Here is a 7227-nt window from a genome sequence, read left to right as displayed (position 1 = left end):
AAGAAGACAAAAGAATAGAGAAAAAAAAGAAGAGAAGCTGGAGAGAAAAAGAAATAAAGAGTAAAAGCATCAACTAGAGAGAAAAATAAATAGTTAGAAATACTGAAATAGACAAACAGAAGAAAACACATACAGGGAAATAGAGAAGCAGAGAGAGACACTTAGAAACAGTGAGAAACAGAAACAAAGTTAGGGATGGACAGAAATGACGAGACAGAAAGAAAACTAAGAGAAGAAGCAAAGGAAGAAATACAGTGGGGAAAAAAAAATGACTAAACCACACCAAAAAAACACAGGAGCCAAAGGGGGAGGGGGAGGGAGCGGGGGGCATCATTATTAGGGTTGATTCAACTTTATTGAATGAATTCTTTTATTTACACTCCAGCAAAACACATGGAAACGATGTATACAAATGGGAGCGTAGATACAATCCGTACGCTGACCGGTAGAAATCCCGCTTACGTACTGAGCCGTATGTGGAAATGCGGCGCCAAATGCAAACACGGAACGATACGGGGCGATAGAAACCGAACGCATATTAACACAATATAACCTTTTTTCTATTTACATTACATTTTGTTTGATTGTTAGAGGAAAGACCAAAACAAAAATAGCACACAGAAACCAACAGTCATCCACCGTGACCGCCTCCTTCACATTGCACGCAAACTCACCGTCGCTCTCGTTGCAACCGCTCCGTTAAGCCCCGGCAATCGTTGTTCCTCGGGAACGTGGTTCCCGGGAGCCTCTGAAAAAATCCTCCTGCCTGACGAAAACCCCGGTCCCGGGACGGTCCGCCTCCGAACTTTGGCGATGAACTTCGCCTCGCGGACCGACCGGGACCGAGGAAAAAAAAACCCAGCCGGGGGGAAAAAAAAAAAAACCCCCCAGCTGGGGATTTTTTATTCTAAATTTAAAAATGAGCTGAAAAACCTGAAAGGCAAAGGCCATACGCACAAGGTTAGAACCGGTCCACACGCACACACACGCAAACACACACGCACGGAGCCCTCCTTCAGCTTACCCACAAACCCACCCTCGCTCTCGTCTCAACTGCTCCCCTAACCCCCGGCCGTCGACACGCCTGCACGACGCTCCTCGGGAACGTGGTTCCCGGGAGCCTCCGAAAAAATCCTCCTGCCTGACGAAAACCCCGGTCCCGGGACGGTCCGCCTCCGAACTTTGGCGATGAACTTCGCCTCGCGGACCGGCCGGGACCGAGGAAAAAAAAACCCAGCCGGGGGGAAAAAAAAAAAAAACCCCCCGGCTGGGGATTTTTTATTCTAAATTTAAAAATGAGCTGAAAAACCTGAAAGGCAAAGGCCATACGCACAAGGTTAGAACCGGTCCACACGCACACACACACAAACACACACGCACGGAGCCCTCCTTCAGCTTACCCACAAACCCACCCTCGCTCTCGTCTCAACCGCTCCCCTAACCCCCGGCCGTCGACACGCCTGCACGACGCTCCTCGGGAACGTGGTTCCCGGGAGCCTCCGAAAAAATCCTCCTGCCTGACGAAAACCCCGGTCCCGGGACGGTCCGCCTCCCAACTTTGGCGATGAACGTCGCCTCGCGGACCGGCCGGGACCGAGGAAAAAAAAACCCAGCCGGGGGGAAAAAAAAAAAAACCCCCCGGCTGGGGATTTTTTATTCTAAATTTAAAAATGAGCTGAAAAACCTGAAAGGCAAAGGCCATACGCACAAGGTTAGAACCGGTCGACACGCACACAAACACACGCACACGGAGCCCTCCTTCAGCTTACCCACAAACCCACCCTCGCTCTCGTCTCAACCGCTCCCCTAACCCCCGGCCGTCGACACGCCTGCACGACGCTCCTCGGGAACGTGGTTCCCGGGAGCCTCCGAAAAAATCCTCCTGCCTGACGAAAACCCCGGTCCCGGGACGGTCCGCCTCCCAACTTTGGCGATGAACGTCGCCTCGCGGACCGGCCGGGACCGAGGAAAAAAAAACCCCAGCCGGGGGGGAAAAAAAAAAAACCCCCCGGCTGGGGATTTTTTATTCTAAATTTAAAAATGAGCTGAAAAACCTGAAAGGCAAAGGCCATACGCACAAGGTTAGAACCGGTCAACACACACTCACACCTGCAGACACAAGCTCTCACAGACAGACACGGACAATCACGCTCTCTCGCACGCTCTTCCGCTTACACGCTGACCGCGACCCTTACTTGAAACGCTACGTTGACGCTTCGACGCGTCTTCTGACCGCGGCTCTTCGATGTCCGGCGGTAGATTCCGGGATAACGTGTAGGGATCCGGGGACCTGCGAGACGACAGAGACGACGGGAGGCGGTCGACGAGTGACTATCTGACGGCTAGGAGCTGTTCCCGCTCCGGGCCCATAAATTTTGTACCCAAAACCCCCATAGAAGACAGATGAACTGTAAAGTTTTATAACTGCTCTACCTAACCGTGACTACGTGCCTGGGCAGGGCAGCTCCGATCGTAAGTGGCGCGACAGAGGCGTGTACAACATAAGCCAAGGTAGGTACATACAATATATGCACAATATAAGCCAACGTAGGTACATACAGTATAAGTACATACAATATAAACCGACATAGGTACATACGACATAAGTACATACAATATAAGCACATACAGTATAAGCCAACATAGGTAGGTACAACCTAAGCACGTACAATATATGCCGACGTAGATACAATATAAGCGAGGACTTGACGTAACTCTCCGGAAGATTAATTGTTGAGCCCTATACCCTTTGAGAAGGCGCAAGCTACGGAACTACTGCGGTCAGGTGATGAGGGTCTAATATGCTCCCTCTAGAAGTCCGAGAGAATAGCATGTGAAGAGAAGGCGCTACCAAAGGTGAGAAGGAAGATGGATGAGAACGTCTCCTGTACTTCTTCCCGTCTCAAAAAGTAAAAATGTAACGATGCCGGAATAAGCGATATCCAGGAAGGTACACGAGTAAAATATGGCCGATACGGCAGAGAACAATGCCGATAAAGCCTCGAGATGTAACAAAGGCCTATGACGCAGAAATCAATGGACACGGACGACATAACACAGACACGGACGACATAACACAGACACGGACGACATAACACAGACACGGACGACATAACACAGACACGAGTGGAAACTGCCTGCCAGTTCCACCTTATGGACCCAAGATTGCTAGTCCAAGATGAGTCATAGGCCGATGATGCCAAAGGAAAGAAAGCCCTAGGGCAATAGCATGTGATGATGAAATTTAACTCCTTTCAAGATGTTAGTGCCAAAGGACTTAAGAGGAAGCCTAAGAAGCTCAGTAGGCCTAGACAAGAAAGCGATGACTACGGCGTGACCGTGGCTAGAGCTCCGGACGTGAAGGCGGGCTCCTCGGGTGAAAAGATCCACGACGATGTCGAGAGTCGAAGAAGGCCGCCGACGCAAACCTCGCGAGGACGCGAAGATGGATCGGAACTGCCCTGCCCGGCGAAGACTCTGGTGAGGCTGAGGAGAAACCCTCTCCCTCTGCTTCCGAGGGGCCCGTCCCACTATGGGCCTCTCCTCTAAGCTAACATCTAATTGTCTCCTGTGATAGTAAAGGTTTTTCCCCTTCTCCCACCTACTGGCCCCGACACTTAGCTTTTGCAAGACAACCGGACAAAATCCATCGTCAGCCGGACGTGGACGGCGACACGTTCTCTACGTCCGCTTCGGTGCTGCCGTTTCCAAACTTCAGCTATGCGCCTCCTCACGGTACCTAAGACAAAACAGAAAATGCAACTAGCGCCCTGCAAAAGAGGAATCCCCGGAACTCTGACGCACCGCTGCCCCGGCTCACCTGAAATCTTGATGCGACTCAACAGGCTGCCAGGAGGATACCTACAAAAGGAAAAGGTACAGGTTAGCGTGCTGCCGCATAACAGTCACCTATGAGTCACCCTGCCTAAATGCCGACTCACCCGCTTGACTCTGTTCCTTCACACGCCTAGAGCAGCAATGACACCTGCAAAGAAACAAAGCAAAAAAAACCACACTGAGATACTAAGAAAAGACCACCACCCTGACCCGACAAGTACGCCCACCTACACCTTAAGCTTGCACCCACCTGGCCTCAGACACCTGGGATCAGAGACATCTCGCAAGAGGACTGCCTAAAATAAAAAAAATAAAAAAAAAAAAAAAGGGGATGCTTAGACTTTCACCAGAAACTGAGACCTGTGCGAGAACAACTGCCTCTGTCCACTGCTCACCTGGCACACTTGGCCTTGACTGCAGCTATCTGCCTGGACTGCCTAATAATAGACAAAGAACAGTGCTGTAACATAGTCACCATGTATGCTTCCCCTGCAAATACAAACAGCGACTGACCTTCTCAGGGAAAACCCCCTGACCCAGGAGGGGCGCTCTGCCACAGATCTTAAATGTCTGCATCTGAAAGAAAGTTAGGAGAAAATTCAAACAACTGTAGGATAACTTAACAGGTCCCAGCATCCTGTGTGAATCTAGGAATACCATCTAGAATACAACTACATCCCCCATTCCAAATTGCAGGTCTCCAGGACTTGTGCAATTACACCAGGCTATGCAGCAGGACAGAGCAGCTCCGGGACAAATATGTGCAGACACCCGTGACACAGGACAGGACACGACAAACGAGGGGACGCCACGAGGAGAAAAATCTCTTGGCGAGAAAAATGCCCGCGAGGACAGAGAGATTGCGGAACGAGATGACCTAGGGGAGACGGACTGCTCGGAGCCGATGAGGCTCAAAGAACCCTGCAGGAAGAAGATGCTAAGAAAACGATGTCTTCCGAGAACTGCACAAGCGGATGCCTGAAAAGCCTACGGTAAGAATGAGCTACCTAGCTCGGCGTTCTCACGAGTCCTAAGCCGCTATAATGGATCCTTGGGGCGTGCGGCTGTCGCTACCGCTCAGAACGAGACCTTAAAAGACATCCGACCGGATGCTTCTAAAGACAGATACGACTGCGATGCCTGTCGGGACTCCCGAGTCAAAAGGCCTGTGGCGTTGGGGCCGGGCCGAGGAACGCAAAGATCACAGATGCCAAGATGACCCTCAGACAGCTAAGGTAAAAAAAGACAAGTGACGTGACAGACCCAAACAACACAGAATGCACAAGAGACAAGTGACACGACCCACACCGGAACTGCTCTGCCCTGCGCACCTCAGCGCTGAGATCAAAAGAGACGCTTTCCCTTTAGGTGGCCTAAGGAGACACTTCTTAGACATCCCCATCTCCAAAGCAGACTCAAAAATCCCTTCCGGGCAGTCCCAAGCCAGCACCCCGCTTCCCTCCCCTCAGTGGGTCGTAGCCCTCGACTTATCTTGCACACTTCTGGGCGTGCAAATCCCTGTCGAGTGCAAAAGAAGGCCACCTCCCCGTCTGGGAAGTTCCAGCTGTCACCAGGCTCTTATCTCTTCGTCTGCCAAGACAAAGAAAAGGAAACATCAGTGCACAATCTTAACAGCACATGGGCTAAAACCTGACAATTCTGCTACTCACCTTCTCCTAAGAGAGCCCTGGCGTTCGGGCCGCACGCTTCGGCCGCGCTCCGAGGCCGACGCTGCCGTCACGAGGTACGCCTAGGTTAAGTGGAGACAAGGTGACTGGGCACGGCTGAAACTGGAGTGGACCCCCGCTCCTCCTCCCTACCTCCCCGACTCACCGCAGCTCCTCGGCCGTTCCCGTGAGCTACCCAGACGGGACCTTGAAATACAAGATGCGTGGGCTTCATCACGGGGTCCCGTCATACTTCCGGAGGGCTCACGAGTGCAGGAAACCCGGTCCGTCCGCCACCTGATGACATGGGCTTAGCGTACGCCGAGTGGATGGCCTAAAGCACGCAAATGAGAACGGATGGTTAGAGGTGCACCAGAAACTGAGACCTGTGCGAGAACAACTGCTTCTGTCCACTGCTCACCTGGCACACTTGGCCTTGGCTGCAGCTATCTGCCTGGACTTCCTAATAATAAAGACAAAGAACAGTGCTGTAACATAGTCACCATTTATGCTTCCCCTGCAAACACAAACAGCGACTGACCTTCTCAGGGAAAACCCCCTGACCCAGGAGGGGCGCTCTGCCACAGATCTTAAATGTCTGCATCTGAAAGAAAGTTAGGAGAAAATTCAAACAACTGTAGGATAACTTAACAGGTCCAAGCATCCTGTGTGAATCTAGGAATACCATCTAGAATACAACTACATCCCCCATTCCAAATTGCAGGTCTCCAGGACTTGTGCAATTACACCAGGCTATGCAGCAGGACAGAGCAGCTCCGGGACAAATATGTGCAGACACCCGTGACACAGGACAGGACACGACAAACGAGGGGACGCCACGAGGAGAAAAATCTCTTGGCGAGAAAAATGCCCGCGAGGACAGAGAGATTGCGGAACGAGATGACCTAGGGGAGACGGACGGCTCGGAGCCGATGAGGCTCAAAGAACCCTGCAGGAAGAAGATGCTAAGAAAACGATGTCTTCCGAGAACTGCACAAGCGGATGCCTGAAAAGCCTACGGTAAGAATGAGCTACCTAGCTCGGCGTTCTCACGAGTCCTAAGCCGCTATAATGGATCCTTGGGGCGTGCGGCTGTCGCTACCGCTCAGAACGAGACCTTCAAAGACATCCGACCGGATGCTTCTAAAGACAGATACGACTGCGATGCCTGTCGGGACTCCCGAGTCAAAAGGCCTGTGGCGTTGGGGCCGGGCCGAGGAACGCAAAGATCACAGATGCCAAGATGACCCTCAGACAGCTAAGGTAAAAAAAGACAAGTGACGTGACAGACCCAAACAACACAGAATGCACAAGAGACAAGTGACACGACCCACACCGGAACTGCTCTGCCCTGCGCACCTCAGCGCTGAGATCAAAAGAGACGCTTTCCCTTTAGGTGGCCTAAGGAGACACTTCTTAGACATCCCCATCTCCAAAGCAGACTCAAAAATCCCTTCCGGGCAGTCCCAAGCCAGCACCCCGCTTCCCTCCCCTCAGTGGGTCGTAGCCCTCGACTTATCTTGCACACTTCTGGGCGTGCAAATCCCTGTCGAGTGCAAAAGAAGGCCACCTCCCCGTCTGGGAAGTTCCAGCTGTCACCAGGCTCTTATCTCTTCGTCTGCCAAGACAAAGAAAAGGAAACATCAGTGCACAATCTTAACAGCACATGGGCTAAAACCTGACAATTCTGCTACTCACCTTCTCCTAAGAGAGCCCTGGCGTT

The 7227-nt window shown here is 51.8% G+C and overlaps 1 long non-coding RNA gene across 1 annotated transcript; it reads right to left on the bottom strand.

Moving 5' to 3' along the window:
* Positions 1-2160: 2160 nt before the first annotated feature.
* On the bottom strand, positions 2161-3963 carry LOC128812815 (uncharacterized). The gene is made up of 3 exons (XR_008438843.1): positions 3942-3963; positions 3821-3861; positions 2161-3739 (listed from the first exon to the last, which is right to left on the bottom strand). It is a non-coding gene; the product is annotated as an uncharacterized LOC128812815 (long non-coding RNA).
* Positions 3964-7227: the final 3264 nt, after the last annotated feature.

This window comes from Vidua macroura, chromosome 11 (genome assembly GCF_024509145.1).
Source record: "Vidua macroura isolate BioBank_ID:100142 chromosome 11, ASM2450914v1, whole genome shotgun sequence".
Classification (NCBI taxonomy): Eukaryota; Metazoa; Chordata; class Aves; order Passeriformes; family Viduidae; genus Vidua; species Vidua macroura.
This window is presented reverse-complemented; position numbering and strand designations above follow the sequence as displayed.